Raw genomic sequence first — 16,794 nt, 5'->3', positions numbered from 1 at the left:
CAAGGCTTCATCGACACCGGTGTTTGAAGGGTGCACATTCTCTATTTTACGTGCTTCACTTGAACTACTCAATATACAAACAGTTTATGGATGGAGCAATGCAAGTCTTGACGCATTATTGAAGTAAGCATTCTAACTTACAAATTTGAATTAGTGGTTTAAGGTTTAGGATTTAAGACTAATTATAATTGATGATATTGGATGCAGGCTATTATCAAACATGCTTCCAAAGGGAAATAGACTACCCACCTCAAGAGACATAGCGAGGCGCTATGTGACATCTCTTTGGAGGATTGGATTATGATCGCATACATGCATGCATCAATGATTGCATTCTCTTTCGTGGGATGCATAAGGAGGCTCGACATTGTCCCACTTGTGGTGAAGCAAGGTATAGAACAGATATGAAGAGTTTTGATGTACCTCGTAAAGTCTTGCCACACTTTCCTATAATTTCTCGCATCAAACACATGTTCAAGTGCAAATCCATAGCAGAGCTCATGTCATGGCATTCCTCATATCGATCGGATGATGGCATGTGGAGAATTCCCGCAGACACTCCTGCTTGGAAGCATATTGAAGATGAGTGGTTTGTACATAGGATGTCATCAACCTCTTCAAGCAGTTTTGGGAAAGATGAGACAATGCGTCATCGTAATCGCGATGTGTGGTTGGGACAACGGATCAAATGTATGTGTAATCGATGTCAAGGATGCATTGTACGAGCACGTCGAATAACCTTGAATCACATCTCCATGTATGGAGAATGGAATCAAACAGGTTTAGAGGTGAGTAGATGTAAATTGATGGTATTCAAATGACTCATGGTATCCAAATTAAATTAATAGAGTTGTAATATATAAACTCTAATTGAAGCAGGATGCAGTACCACACCCTAACATGGTGTCCTACGCGCGATGAGAGCACGCAAAGCGTCGACGAGATGATGCTGGAGCTTCGGGATCTATTGTTAGAGATGAGTGGGAAAGGGATGACAATAGCCCTGCACCCCACGAAGTTGTGGAAGAGGAAGTGCTTGATGATATGGTGCGGAATCTTTTTAAGGATGATCCCAAAGGTATGGACGACGATGATATGGAACAAGAGCATCTTTACAAGGCTTCATCGACACCGGTGTTTGAAGGGTGCACATTCTCTGTTTTACGTGCTTCACTTGAACTACTCAATATACAAATAGTTTATGGATGGAGCAATGCAAGTCTTGACGCATTATTGAAGTAAGCATTCTAACTTACAAATTTGAATTAGTGGTTTAAGGTTTAGGATTTAAGACTAATTATAATTGATGATATTGGATGCAGGCTATTATCAAACATGCTTTCAAAGGGAAATAGACTACCCACCTCAAGAGACATAGCGAGGCGCTATGTGACATCTCTTGGAGGATTGGATTATGATCGCATACATGCATGCGTCAATGATTGCATTCTCTTTCGTGGGACGCATAAGGAGGCTCGACATTGTCCCACTTGTGGTGAAGCAAGGTATAGAACAGATATGAAGAGTTTTGATGTACCTCGTAAAGTCTTGCGACACTTTCCTATAATTTCTCGCATCAAACACATGTTCAAGTGCAAATCCATAGCAGAGCTCATGTCATGGCATTCCTCACATCGATGGGATGATGGCATGTGGAGAATTCCCGCAGACACTCCTGCTTGGAAGCATATTGAAGATGAGTGGTTCGTACATAGGAGGTCATCAACCTCTTCAAGCAGTTCTGGGAAAGATGAGACAATGCGTCATCGTAATCGCGATGTGTGGTTGGGACAACGGATCAAATGTATGTGTAATCGATGTCAAGGATGCATTGTACGAGCACATCGAATTACCTTGAATTACATCTCCATGTATGGAGAATGGAATCAAACAGGTTTAGAGGTGAGTAGATGTAAATTGATAGTATTCAAATGACTCATGGTATCCAAATTAAATTAATAGAGTTGTAATATATAAACTCTAATTGAAGCAGGATGCAGTACCACACCCTAACATGGTGCCCTACGCGCGACGAGAGCACGCAATGCGTCGACAAGATGATGCTGGAGCTTCGGGATCTATTGTTAGAGATGAGTGGGAAAGGGATGACAATAGCCCTGCACCCCACGAAGTTGTGGAAGAGGAAGTGCTTGATGATATGGTGCGGAATCTTTTTAAGGATGATCCCAAAGGTATGGACGGCGATGATATGGAACAAGAGCATCTTTACAAGGCTTCATCGACACCGGTGTTTGAAGGGTGCACATTCTCTGTTTTACGTGCTTCACTTGAACTACTCAATATACAAACAGTTTATGGATGGAGCAATGCAAGTCTTGACGCATTATTGAAGTAAGCATTCTAACTTACAAATTTGAATTAGTGGTTTAAGGTTTAGGATTTAAGACTAATTATAATTGATGATATTGGATGCAGGATTTTATCAAACATGCTTTCAAAGGGAAATAGACTACCCACCTCAAGAGACATAGCGAGGCGCTATGTGACATCTCTTGGAGGATTGGATTATGATCGCATACATGCATGCGTCAATGATTGCATTCTCTTTCGTGGGACGCATAAGGAGGCTCGACATTGTCCCACTTGTGATGAAGCAAGGTATAGAACAGATATGAAGAGTTTTGATGTACCTCGTAAAGTCTTGCGACACTTTCCTATAATTTCTCGCATCAAACACATGTTCAAGTGCAAATCCATAGCAGAGCTCATGTCATGGCATTCCTCACATCGATCGGATGATGGCATGTGGAGAATTCCCGCCGCAGACACTCCTGCTTGGAAGCATATTGAAGATGAGTGGTTCGTACATAGGATGTCATCAACCTCTTCAAGCAGTTCTGGGAAAGATGAGACAATGCGTCATCGTAATCGCGATGTGTGGTTGGGACAACGGATCAAATGTATGTGTAATCTATGTCAAGGATGCATTGTATGAGCACGTTGAATTACCTTGAATTACATCTCCATGTATGGAGAATGGAATCAAACAGGTTTAGAGGTGAGTAGATGTAAATTGATGGTATTCAAATGACTCATGGTATCCAAATTAAATTAATAGAGTTGTAATATATAAACTCTAATTGAAGCAGGATGCAGTACCACACCCTTACATGGTGCCCTACGCGCGATGAGAGCACGCAAAGCGTCGACGAGATGATGCTGAAGCTTCGGGATCTATTGTTAGAGATGAGTGGGAAAGGGATGACAATAGCCCTGCACCCCACGAAGTTGTGGAAGAGGAAGTGCTTGATGATATGGTGCGGAATCTTTTTAAGGATGATCCCAAAGGTATGGACGACGATGATATGGAACAAGAGCATCTTTACAAGGCTTCATCGACACCGGTGTTTGAAGGGTGCACATTCTCTATTTTACGTGCTTCACTTGAACTACTCAATATACAAACAGTTTATGGATGGAGCAATGCAAGTCTTGACGCATTATTGAAGTAAGCATTCTAACTTACAAATTTGAATTAGTGGTTTAAGGTTTAGGATTTAAGACTAATTATAATTGATGATATTGGATGCAGGCTATTATCAAACATGCTTCCAAAGGGAAATAGACTACCCACCTCAAGAGACATAGCGAGGCGCTATGTGACATCTCTTTGGAGGATTGGATTATGATCGCATACATGCATGCATCAATGATTGCATTCTCTTTCGTGGGATGCATAAGGAGGCTCGACATTGTCCCACTTGTGGTGAAGCAAGGTATAGAACAGATATGAAGAGTTTTGATGTACCTCGTAAAGTCTTGCCACACTTTCCTATAATTTCTCGCATCAAACACATGTTCAAGTGCAAATCCATAGCAGAGCTCATGTCATGGCATTCCTCATATCGATCGGATGATGGCATGTGGAGAATTCCCGCAGACACTCCTGCTTGGAAGCATATTGAAGATGAGTGGTTTGTACATAGGATGTCATCAACCTCTTCAAGCAGTTTTGGGAAAGATGAGACAATGCGTCATCGTAATCGCGATGTGTGGTTGGGACAACGGATCAAATGTATGTGTAATCGATGTCAAGGATGCATTGTACGAGCACGTCGAATAACCTTGAATCACATCTCCATGTATGGAGAATGGAATCAAACAGGTTTAGAGGTGAGTAGATGTAAATTGATGGTATTCAAATGACTCATGGTATCCAAATTAAATTAATACAGTTGTAATATATAAACTCTAATTGAAGCAGGATGTAGTACCACACCCTAACATGGTGTCCTACGCGCGACGAGAGCATGCAAAGCGTCGACGAGATGATGCTGGAGCTTCGGGATCTATTGTCAGAGATGAGTGGGAAAGGGATGACAATAGCCCTGCACCCCACGAAGTTGTGGAAGAGGAAGTGCTTGATGATATGGTGCGGAATCTTTTTAAGGATGATCCCAAAGGTATGGACGACGATGATATGGAACAAGAGCATCTTTACAAGGCTTCATCGACACCGGTGTTTGAAGGGTGCACATTCTCTGTTTTACGTGCTTCACTTGAACTACTCAATATACAAACAGTTTATGGATGGAGCAATGCAAGTCTTGACGCATTATTGAAGTAAGCATTCTAACTTACAAATTTGAATTAGTGGTTTAAGGTTTAGGATTTAAGACTAATTATAATTGATGATATTGGATGCAAGCTATTATCAAACATGCTTCCGAAGGGAAATAGACTACCCACCTCAAGAGACATAGCGAGGCGCTATGTGACATCTCTTGGAGGATTGGATTATGATCGCATACATGCATGCGTCAATGATTGCATTCTCTTTCGTGGGATGCATAAGGAGGCTCGACATTGTCCCACTTGTGGTGAAGCAAGGTATAGAACAGATATGAAGAGTTTTGATGTACCTCGTAAAGTCTTGCGACACTTTCCTATAATTTCTCGCATCAAACACATGTTCAAGTGCAAATCCATAGCAGAGCTCATGTCATGGCATTCCTCGCAGCGATCGGATGATGGCATGTGGAGAATTCCCGCAGACACTCCTGCTTGGAAGCATATTGAAGATGAGTGGTTTGTACATAGGATGTCATCAACCTCTTCAAGCAGTTTTGGGAAAGATGAGACAATGCGTCATCGTAACCGCGATGTGTGGTTGGGACAACGGATCAAATGTATGTGTAATCGATGTCAAGGATGCATTGTACGAGCATGTCGAATTACCTTGAATCACATCTCCATGTATGGAGAATGGAATCAAACAGGTTTAGAGGTGAGTAGATGTAAATTGATGGTATTCAAATGACTCATGGTATCCAAATTAAATTAATAGAGTTGTAATATATAAACTCTAATTGAAGCAGGATGCAGTACCACACCCTAACATGGTGCCCTACGCGCGATGAGAGCACGCAAAGCGTCGACGAGATGATGCTGGAGCTTCGGGATCTATTGTTAGAGATGAGTGGGAAAGGGATGACAATAGCCCTGCACCCCACGAAGTTGTGGAAGAGGAAGTGCTTGATGATATGGTGCGGAATCTTTTTAAGGATGATCCCAAAGGTATGGACGACGATGATATGGAACAAGAGCATCTTTACAAGGCTTCATCGACACCGGTGTTTGAAGGGTGCACATTCTCTGTTTTACTTGCTTCACTTGAACTACTCAATATACAAACAGTTTATGGATGGAGCAATGCAAGTCTTGACGCATTATTGAAGTAAGCATTCTAACTTACAAATTTGAATTAGTGGTTTAAGGTTTAGGATTTAAGACTAATTATAATTGATGATATTGGATGCAGGCTATTATCAAACATGCTTCCAAAGGGAAATAGACTACCCACCTCAAGAGACATAGCGAGGCGCTATGTGACATCTCTTGGAGGATTGGATTATGATCGCATACATGCATGCATCAATGATTGCATTCTCTTTCGTGGGATGCATAAGGAGGCTCGACATTGTCCCACTTGTGGTGAAGCAAGGTATAGAACAGATATGAAGAGTTTTGATGTACCTCGTAAAGTCTTGCGACACTTTCCTATAATTTCTCGCATCAAACACATGTTCAAGTGCAAATCCATAGCAGAGCTCATGTCATGGCATTCCTCACATCGATCGGATGATGGCATGTGGAGAATTCCCGCAGACACTCCTGCTTGGAAGCATATTGAAGATGAGTGGTTTGTACATAGGATGTCATCAACCTCTTCAAGCAGTTTTGGGAAAGATGAGACAATGCGTCATCGTAATCGCGATGTGTGGTTGGGACAACGGATCAAATGTATGTGTAATCGATGTCAAGGATGCATTGTACGAGCACGTCGAATTACCTTGAATCACATCTCCATGTATGGAGAATGGAATCAAACAGGTTTAGAGGTGAGTAGATGTATATTGATGGTATTCAAATGACTCATGGTATCCAAATTAAATTAATACAGTTGTAATATATAAACTCTAATTGAAGCAGGATGTAGTACCACACCCTAACATGGTGTCCTACGCGCGACGAGAGCACGCAAAGCGTTGACGAGATGATGCTGGAGCTTCGGGATCTATTGTCAGAGATGAGTGGGAAAGGGATTACAATAGCCCTGCACCCCACGAAGTTGTGGAAGAGGAAGTGCTTGATGATATGATGCAGAATCTTTTTAAGGATGATCCCAAAGGTATGGACGACGATGATATGGAACAAGAGCATCTTTACAAGGCTTCATCGACACCGGTGTTTGAAGGGTGCACATTCTCTGTTTTACGTGCTTCACTTGAACTACTCAATATACAAACAGTTTATGGATGGAGCAATGCAAGTCTTGACGCATTATTGAAGTAAGCATTCTAACTTACAAATTTGAATTAGTGGTTTAAGGTTTAGGATTTAAGACTAATTATAATTGATGATATTGGATGCAGGCTAATATCAAACATGCTTCCAAAGGGAAATAGACTACCCACCTCAAGAGACATAGCGAGGCGCTATGTGACATCTCTTGGAGGATTGGATTATGATCGCATACATGCATGCATCAATGATTGCATTCTCTTTCGTGGGATGCATAAGGAGGCTCGACATTGTCCCACTTGTGGTGAAGCAAGGTATAGAACAGATATGAAGAGTTTTGATGTACCTCGTAAAGTCTTGCGACACTTTCCTATAATTTCTCGCATCAAACACATGTTCAAGTGCAAATCCATAGCAGAGCTCATGTCATGGCATTCCTCACATCGATCGGATGATGGCATGTGGAGAATTCCCGGAGACACTCCTGCTTGGAAGCATATTGAAGATGAGTGGTTTGTACATAGGATGTCATCAACCTCTTCAAGCAGTTTTGGGAAAGATGAGACAATGCGTCATCGTAATCGCGATGTGTGGTTGGGACAACGGATCAAATGTATGTGTAATCGATGTCAAGGATGCATTGTACGAGCACGTCGAATTACCTTGAATGACATCTCCATGTATGGAGAATGGAATCAAACAGGTTTAGAGGTGAGTAGATGTAAATTGATGGTATTCAAATGACTCATGGTATCCAAATTAAATTAATAGAGTTGTAATATATAAACTCTAATTTAAGCAGGATGTAGTACCACACCCTAACATGGTGTCCTACGTGCGACGAGAGCACGCAAAGCGTCGACGAGATGATGCTGGAGCTTCGGGATCTATTGTCAGAGATGAGTGGGAAAGGGATGACAATAGCCCTGCACTCCACGAAGTTGTGGAAGAGGAAGTGCTTGATGATATGGTGCGGAATCTTTTTAAGGATGATCCCAAAGGTATGGACGACGATGATATGGAACAAGAGCATCTTTACAAGGCTTCATCGACACCGGTGTTTGAAGGGTGCACATTCTCTGTTTTACGTGCTTCACTTGAACTACTCAATATACAAACAGTTTATGGATGGAGCAATGCAAGTCTTGACGCATTATTGAAGTAAGCATTCTAACTTACAAATTTGAATTAGTGGTTTAAGGTTTAGGATTTAAGACTAATTATAATTGATGATATTGGATGCAAGCTATTATCAAACATGCTTCCGAAGGGAAATAGACTACCCACCTCAAGAGACATAGCGAGGCGCTATGTGACATCTCTTGGAGGATTGGATTATGATCGCATACATGCATGCGTCAATGATTGCATTCTCTTTCGTGGGATGCATAAGGAGGCTCGACATTGTCCCACTTGTGGTGAAGCAAGGTATAGAACAGATATGAAGAGTTTTGATGTACCTCGTAAAGTCTTGCGACACTTTCCTATAATTTCTCGCATCAAACACATGTTCAAGTGCAAATCCATAGCAGAGCTCATGTCATGGCATTCCTCGCAGCGATCGGATGATGGCATGTGGAGAATTCCCGCAGACACTCCTGCTTGGAAGCATATTGAAGATGAGTGGTTTGTACATAGGATGTCATCAACCTCTTCAAGCAGTTTTGGGAAAGATGAGACAATGCGTCATCGTAACCGCGATGTGTGGTTGGGACAACGGATCAAATGTATGTGTAATCGATGTCAAGGATGCATTGTACGAGCATGTCGAATTACCTTGAATCACATCTCCATGTATGGAGAATGGAATCAAACAGGTTTAGAGGTGAGTAGATGTAAATTGATGGTATTCAAATGACTCATGGTATCCAAATTAAATTAATAGAGTTGTAATATATAAACTCTAATTGAAGCAGGATGCAGTACCACACCCTAACATGGTGCCCTACGCGCGATGAGAGCACGCAAAGCGTCGACGAGATGATGCTGGAGCTTCGGGATCTATTGTTAGAGATGAGTGGGAAAGGGATGACAATAGCCCTGCACCCCACGAAGTTGTGGAAGAGGAAGTGCTTGATGATATGGTGCGGAATCTTTTTAAGGATGATCCCAAAGGTATGGACGACGATGATATGGAACAAGAGCATCTTTACAAGGCTTCATCGACACCGGTGTTTGAAGGGTGCACATTCTCTGTTTTACTTGCTTCACTTGAACTACTCAATATACAAACAGTTTATGGATGGAGCAATGCAAGTCTTGACGCATTATTGAAGTAAGCATTCTAACTTACAAATTTGAATTAGTGGTTTAAGGTTTAGGATTTAAGACTAATTATAATTGATGATATTGGATGCAGGCTATTATCAAACATGCTTCCAAAGGGAAATAGACTACCCACCTCAAGAGACATAGCGAGGCGCTATGTGACATCTCTTGGAGGATTGGATTATGATCGCATACATGCATGCATCAATGATTGCATTCTCTTTCGTGGGATGCATAAGGAGGCTCGACATTGTCCCACTTGTGGTGAAGCAAGGTATAGAACAGATATGAAGAGTTTTGATGTACCTCGTAAAGTCTTGCGACACTTTCCTATAATTTCTCGCATCAAACACATGTTCAAGTGCAAATCCATAGCAGAGCTCATGTCATGGCATTCCTCACATCGATCGGATGATGGCATGTGGAGAATTCCCGCAGACACTCCTGCTTGGAAGCATATTGAAGATGAGTGGTTTGTACATAGGATGTCATCAACCTCTTCAAGCAGTTTTGGGAAAGATGAGACAATGCGTCATCGTAATCGCGATGTGTGGTTGGGACAACGGATCAAATGTATGTGTAATCGATGTCAAGGATGCATTGTACGAGCACGTCGAATTACCTTGAATCACATCTCCATGTATGGAGAATGGAATCAAACAGGTTTAGAGGTGAGTAGATGTATATTGATGGTATTCAAATGACTCATGGTATCCAAATTAAATTAATACAGTTGTAATATATAAACTCTAATTTAAGCAGGATGTAGTACCACACCCTAACATGGTGTCCTACGCGCGACGAGAGCACGCAAAGCGTCGACGAGATGATGCTGGAGCTTCGGGATCTATTGTCAGAGATGAGTGGGAAAGGGATTACAATAGCCCTGCACCCCACGAAGTTGTGGAAGAGGAAGTGCTTGATGATATGATGCAGAATCTTTTTAAGGATGATCCCAAAGGTATGGACGACGATGATATGGAACAAGAGCATCTTTACAAGGCTTCATCGACACCGGTGTTTGAAGGGTGCACATTCTCTGTTTTACGTGCTTCACTTGAACTACTCAATATACAAACAGTTTATGGATGGAGCAATGCAAGTCTTGACGCATTATTGAAGTAAGCATTCTAACTTACAAATTTGAATTAGTGGTTTAAGGTTTAGGATTTAAGACTAATTATAATTGATGATATTGGATGCAGGCTAATATCAAACATGCTTCCAAAGGGAAATAGACTACCCACCTCAAGAGACATAGCGAGGCGCTATGTGACATCTCTTGGAGGATTGGATTATGATCGCATACATGCATGCATCAATGATTGCATTCTCTTTCGTGGGATGCATAAGGAGGCTCGACATTGTCCCACTTGTGGTGAAGCAAGGTATAGAACAGATATGAAGAGTTTTGATGTACCTCGTAAAGTCTTGCGACACTTTCCTATAATTTCTCGCATCAAACACATGTTCAAGTGCAAATCCATAGCAGAGCTCATGTCATGGCATTCCTCACATCGATCGGATGATGGCATGTGGAGAATTCCCGGAGACACTCCTGCTTGGAAGCATATTGAAGATGAGTGGTTTGTACATAGGATGTCATCAACCTCTTCAAGCAGTTTTGGGAAAGATGAGACAATGCGTCATCGTAATCGCGATGTGTGGTTGGGACAACGGATCAAATGTATGTGTAATCGATGTCAAGGATGCATTGTACGAGCACGTCGAATTACCTTGAATGACATCTCCATGTATGGAGAATGGAATCAAACAGGTTTAGAGGTGAGTAGATGTAAATTGATGGTATTCAAATGACTCATGGTATCCAAATTAAATTAATAGAGTTGTAATATATAAACTCTAATTTAAGCAGGATGTAGTACCACACCCTAACATGGTGTCCTACGTGCGACGAGAGCACGCAAAGCGTCGACGAGATGATGCTGGAGCTTCGGGATCTATTGTCAGAGATGAGTGGGAAAGGGATGACAATAGCCCTGCACTCCACGAAGTTGTGGAAGAGGAAGTGCTTGATGATATGGTGCGGAATCTTTTTAAGGATGATCCCAAAGGTATGGACGACGATGATATGGAACAAGAGCATCTTTACAAGGCTTCATCGACACCGGTGTTTGAAGGGTGCACATTCTCTGTTTTACGTGCTTCACTTGAACTACTCAATATACAAACAGTTTATGGATGGAGCAATGCAAGTCTTGACGCATTATTGAAGTAAGCATTCTAACTTACAAATTTGAATTAGTGGTTTAAGGTTTAGGATTTAAGACTAATTATAATTGATGATATTGCATGCAGGCTATTATCAAACATGCTTCCGAAGGGAAATAGACTACCCACCTCAAGAGACATAGCGAGGCGCTATGTGACATCTCTTGGAGGATTGGATTATGATCGCATACATGCATGCGTCAATGATTGCATTCTCTTTCGTGGGATGCATAAGGAGGCTCGACATTGTCCCACTTGTGGTGAAGCAAGGTATAGAACAGATATGAAGAGTTTTGATGTACCTCGTAAAGTCTTGCGACACTTTCCTATAATTTCTCGCATCAAACACATGTTCAAGTGCAAATCCATAGCAGAGCTCATGTCATGGCATTCCTCGCAGCGATCGGATGATGGCATGTGGAGAATTCCCGCAGACACTCCTGCTTGGAAGCATATTGAAGATGAGTGGTTTGTACATAGGATGTCATCAACCTCTTCAAGCAGTTCTAGGAAAGATGAGACAATGCGTCATCGTAATCGCGATGTGTGGTTGGGACAACGAATCAAATGTATGTGTAATCGATGTCAAGGATGCATTGTACGAGCACGTCGAATTACCTTGAATTACATCTCCATGTATGGAGAATGGAATCAAACAGGTTTAGAGGTGAGTAGATGTAAATTGATGGTATTCAAATGACTCATGGTATCCAAATTAAATTAATAGAGTTGTAATATATAAACTCTAATTGAAGCAAGATGCAGTACCACACCCTAACATGGTGCCCTACGCGCGACGAGAGCACGCAAAGCATCGACGAGATGATGCTGGAGCTTCGGGATCTATTGTTAGAGATGAGTGGGAAAGGGATGACAATAGCCCTGCACCCCACGAAGTTGTGGAAGAGGAAGTGCTTGATGATATGGTGCGGAATCTTTTTAAGGATGATCCCAAAGGTATGGACGACGATGATATGGAACAAGAGCATCTTTACAAGGCTTCATCGACACCGGTGTTTTAAGGGTGCACATTCTCTGTTTTACGTGCTTCACTTGAACTACTCAATATACAAACAGTTTATGGATGGAGCAATGCAAGTCTTGAGGCATTATTGAAGTAAGCATTCTAACTTACAAATTTGAATTAGTGGTTTAAGGTTTAGGATTTAAGATTAATTATAATTGATGATATTGGATGCAGGCTATTATCAAACATGCTTTCAAAGGGAAATAGACTACCCACCTCAAGAGACATAGCGAGGCGCTATGTGACATCTCTTGGAGGATTGGATTATGATCGCATACATGCATGCGTCAATGATTGCATTCTCTTTCGTGGGACGCATAAGGAGGCTCGACATTGTCCCACTTGTGGTGAAGCAAGGTATAGAACAGATATGAAGAGTTTTGATGTACCTCGTAAAGTCTTGCGACACTTTCCTATAATTTCTCGCATCAAACACATGTTCAAGTGCAAATCCATAGCAGAGCTCATGTCATGGCATTCCTCACATCGATCGGATGATGGCATGTGGAGAATTCCCGCAGACACTCCTGCTTGGAAGCATATTGAAGATGAGTGGTTCGTACATAGGATGTCATCAACCTCTTCAAGCAGTTCTGGGAAAGATGAGACAATGTGTCATCGTAATCGCGATGTGTGGTTGGGACAACGGATCAAATGTATGTGTAATCGATGTCAAGGATGCATTGTACGAGCACGTCGAATTACCTTGAATTACATCTCCATGTATGGAGAATGGAATCAAACAGGTTTAGAGGTGAGTAGATGTAAATTGATGGTATTCAAATGACTCATGGTATCCAAATTAAATTAATAGAGTTGTAATATATAAACTCTAATTGAAGCAGGATGCAGTACCACACCCTAACATGGTGCCCTACGCGCGATGAGAGCCTCTTCAAAGCGTCGACGAGATGATGCTGGAGCTTCGGGATCTATTGTTAGAGATGAGTGGGAAAGGGATGACAATAGCCCTGCACCCCACGAAGCTGTGGAAGAGGAAGTGCTTGATGATATGGTGCGGAATCTTTTTAAGGATGATCCCAAAGGTATGGACGACGATGATATGGAACAAGAGCATCTTTACAAGGCTTCATCGACACCGGTGTTTGTAGGGTGCACATTCTCTATTTTACGTGCTTCACTTGAACTACTCAATATACAAACAGTTTATGGATGGAGCAATGCAAGTCTTGACGCATTATTGAAGTAAGCATTTTAACTTAGAAATTTGAATTAGTGGTTTAAGGTTTAGGATTTAAGACTAATTATAATTGATGATATTGGATGCAGGCTATTATCAAACATGCTTCCAAAGGGAAATAGACTACCCACCTCAAGAGACATAGCGAGGCGCTATGTGACATCTCTTGGAGGATTGGATTATGATCGCATACATGCATGCATCAATGATTGCATTCTCTTTCGTGGGATGCATAAGGAGGCTCGACATTGTCCCACTTGTGGTGAAGCAAGGTATAGAACAGATATGAAGAGTTTTGATGTACCTCGTAAAGTCTTGCGACACTTTCCTATAATTTCTCGCATCAAACACATGTTCAAGTGCAAATCCATAGCAGAGCTCATGTCATGGCATTCCTCACATCGATCGGATGATGGCATGTGGAGAATTCCCGCAGACACTCCTGCTTGGAAGCATATTGAAGATGAGTGGTTTGTACATAGGATGTCATCAACCTCTTCAAGCAGTTTTGGGAAAGATGAGACAATGCGTCATCGTAATCGCGATGTGTGGTTGGGACAACGGATCAAATGTATGTGTAATCGATGTCAAGGATGCATTGTACGAGCACGTCGAATTACCTTGAATCACATCTCCATGTATGGAGAATGGAATCAAACAGGTTTAGAGGTGAGTAGATGTATATTGATGGTATTCAAATGACTCATGGTATCCAAATTAAATTAATACAGTTGTAATATATAAACTCTAATTGAAGCAGGATGTAGTACCACACCCTAACATGGTGTCCTACGCGCGACGAGAGCACGCAAAGCGTCGACGAGATGATGCTGGAGCTTCGGGATCTATTGTCAGAGATGAGTGGGAAAGGGATTACAATAGCCCTGCACCCCACGAAGTTGTGGAAGAGGAAGTGCTTGATGATATGATGCAGAATCTTTTTAAGGATGATCCCAAAGGTATGGACGACGATGATATGGAACAAGAGCATCTTTACAAGGCTTCATCGACACCGGTGTTTGAAGGGTGCACATTCTCTGTTTTACGTGCTTCACTTGAACTACTCAATATACAAACAGTTTATGGATGGAGCAATGCAAGTCTTGACGCATTATTGAAGTAAGCATTCTAACTTACAAATTTGAATTAGTGGTTTAAGGTTTAGGATTTAAGACTAATTATAATTGATGATATTGGATGCAGGCTAATATCAAACATGCTTCCAAAGGGAAATAGACTACCCACCTCAAGAGACATAGCGAGGCGCTATGTGACATCTCTTGGAGGATTGGATTATGATCGCATACATGCATGCATCAATGATTGCATTCTCTTTCGTGGGATGCATAAGGAGGCTCGACATTGTCCCACTTGTGGTGAAGCAAGGTATAGAACAGATATGAAGAGTTTTGATGTACCTCGTAAAGTCTTGCGACACTTTCCTATAATTTCTCGCATCAAACACATGTTCAAGTGCAAATCCATAGCAGAGCTCATGTCATGGCATTCCTCACATCGATCGGATGATGGCATGTGGAGAATTCCCGGAGACACTCCTGCTTGGAAGCATATTGAAGATGAGTGGTTTGTACATAGGATGTCATCAACCTCTTCAAGCAGTTTTGGGAAAGATGAGACAATGCGTCATCGTAATCGCGATGTGTGGTTGGGACAACGGATCAAATGTATGTGTAATCTATGTCAAGGATGCATTGTACGAGCACGTTGAATTACCTTGAATTACATCTCCATGTATGGAGAATGGAATCAAACAGGTTTAGAGGTGAGTAGATGTAAATTGATGGTATTCAAATGACTCATGGTATCCAAATTAAATTAATAGAGTTGTAATATATAAACTCTAATTGAAGCAGGATGCAGTACCACACCCTTACATGGTGCCCTACGCGCGATGAGAGCACGCAAAGCGTCGACGAGATGATGCTGAAGCTTCGGGATCTATTGTTAGAGATGAGTGGGAAAGGGATGACAATAGCCCTGCACCCCACGAAGTTGTGGAAGAGGAAGTGCTTGATGATATGGTGCGGAATCTTTTTAAGGATGATCCCAAAGGTATGGACGATGATGATATGGAACAAGAGCATCTTTACAAGGCTTCATCGACACCGGTGTTTGAAGGGTGCACATTCTCTATTTTACGTGCTTCACTTGAACTACTCAATATACAAACAGTTTATGGATGGAGCAATGCAAGTCTTGACGCATTATTGAAGTAAGCATTCTAACTTACAAATTTGAATTAGTGGTTTAAGGTTTAGGATTTAAGACTAATTATAATTGATGATATTGGATGCAGGCTATTATCAAACATGCTTCCAAAGGGAAATAGACTACCCACCTCAAGAGACATAGCGAGGCGCTATGTGACATCTCTTTGGAGGATTGGATTATGATCGCATACATGCATGCATCAATGATTGCATTCTCTTTCGTGGGATGCATAAGGAGGCTCGACATTGTCCCACTTGTGGTGAAGCAAGGTATAGAACAGATATGAAGAGTTTTGATGTACCTCGTAAAGTCTTGCGACACTTTCCTATAATTTCTCGCATCAAACACATGTTCAAGTGCAAATCCATAGCAGAGCTCATGTCATGGCATTCCTCACATCGATCGGATGATGGCATGTGGAGAATTCCCGGAGACACTCCTGCTTGGAAGCATATTGAAGATGAGTGGTTTGTACATAGGATGTCATCAACCTCTTCAAGCAGTTTTGGGAAAGATGAGACAATGCGTCATCGTAATCGCGATGTGTGGTTGGGACAACGGATCAAATGTATGTGTAATCGATGTCAAGGATGCATTGTACGAGCACGTCGAATTACCTTGAATGACATCTCCATGTATGGAGAATGGAATCAAACAGGTTTAGAGGTGAGTAGATGTAAATTGATGGTATTCAAATGACTCATGGTATCCAAATTAAATTAATAGAGTTGTAATATATAAACTCTAATTTAAGCAGGATGTAGTACCACACCCTAACATGGTGTCCTACGTGCGACGAGAGCACGCAAAGCGTCGACGAGATGATGCTGGAGCTTCGGGATCTATTGTCAGAGATGAGTGGGAAAGGGATGACAATAGCCCTGCACTCCACGAAGTTGTGGAAGAGGAAGTGCTTGATGATATGGTGCGGAATCTTTTTAAGGATGATCCCAAAGGTATGGACGACGATGATATGGAACAAGAGCATCTTTACAAGGCTTCATCGACACCGGTGTTTGAAGGGTGCACATTCTCTGTTTTACGTGCTTCACTTGAACTACTCAATATA

This window comes from Cibotium barometz, chromosome 3 (assembly GCF_041138505.1).
Source record: "Cibotium barometz isolate CiBa-2024 chromosome 3, ASM4113850v1, whole genome shotgun sequence".
Lineage (NCBI taxonomy): Eukaryota > Viridiplantae > Streptophyta > Polypodiopsida > Cyatheales > Cibotiaceae > Cibotium > Cibotium barometz.
The sequence above is the reverse complement of the archived record's forward strand: the minus strand, read 5'-3'. Positions refer to the sequence as shown.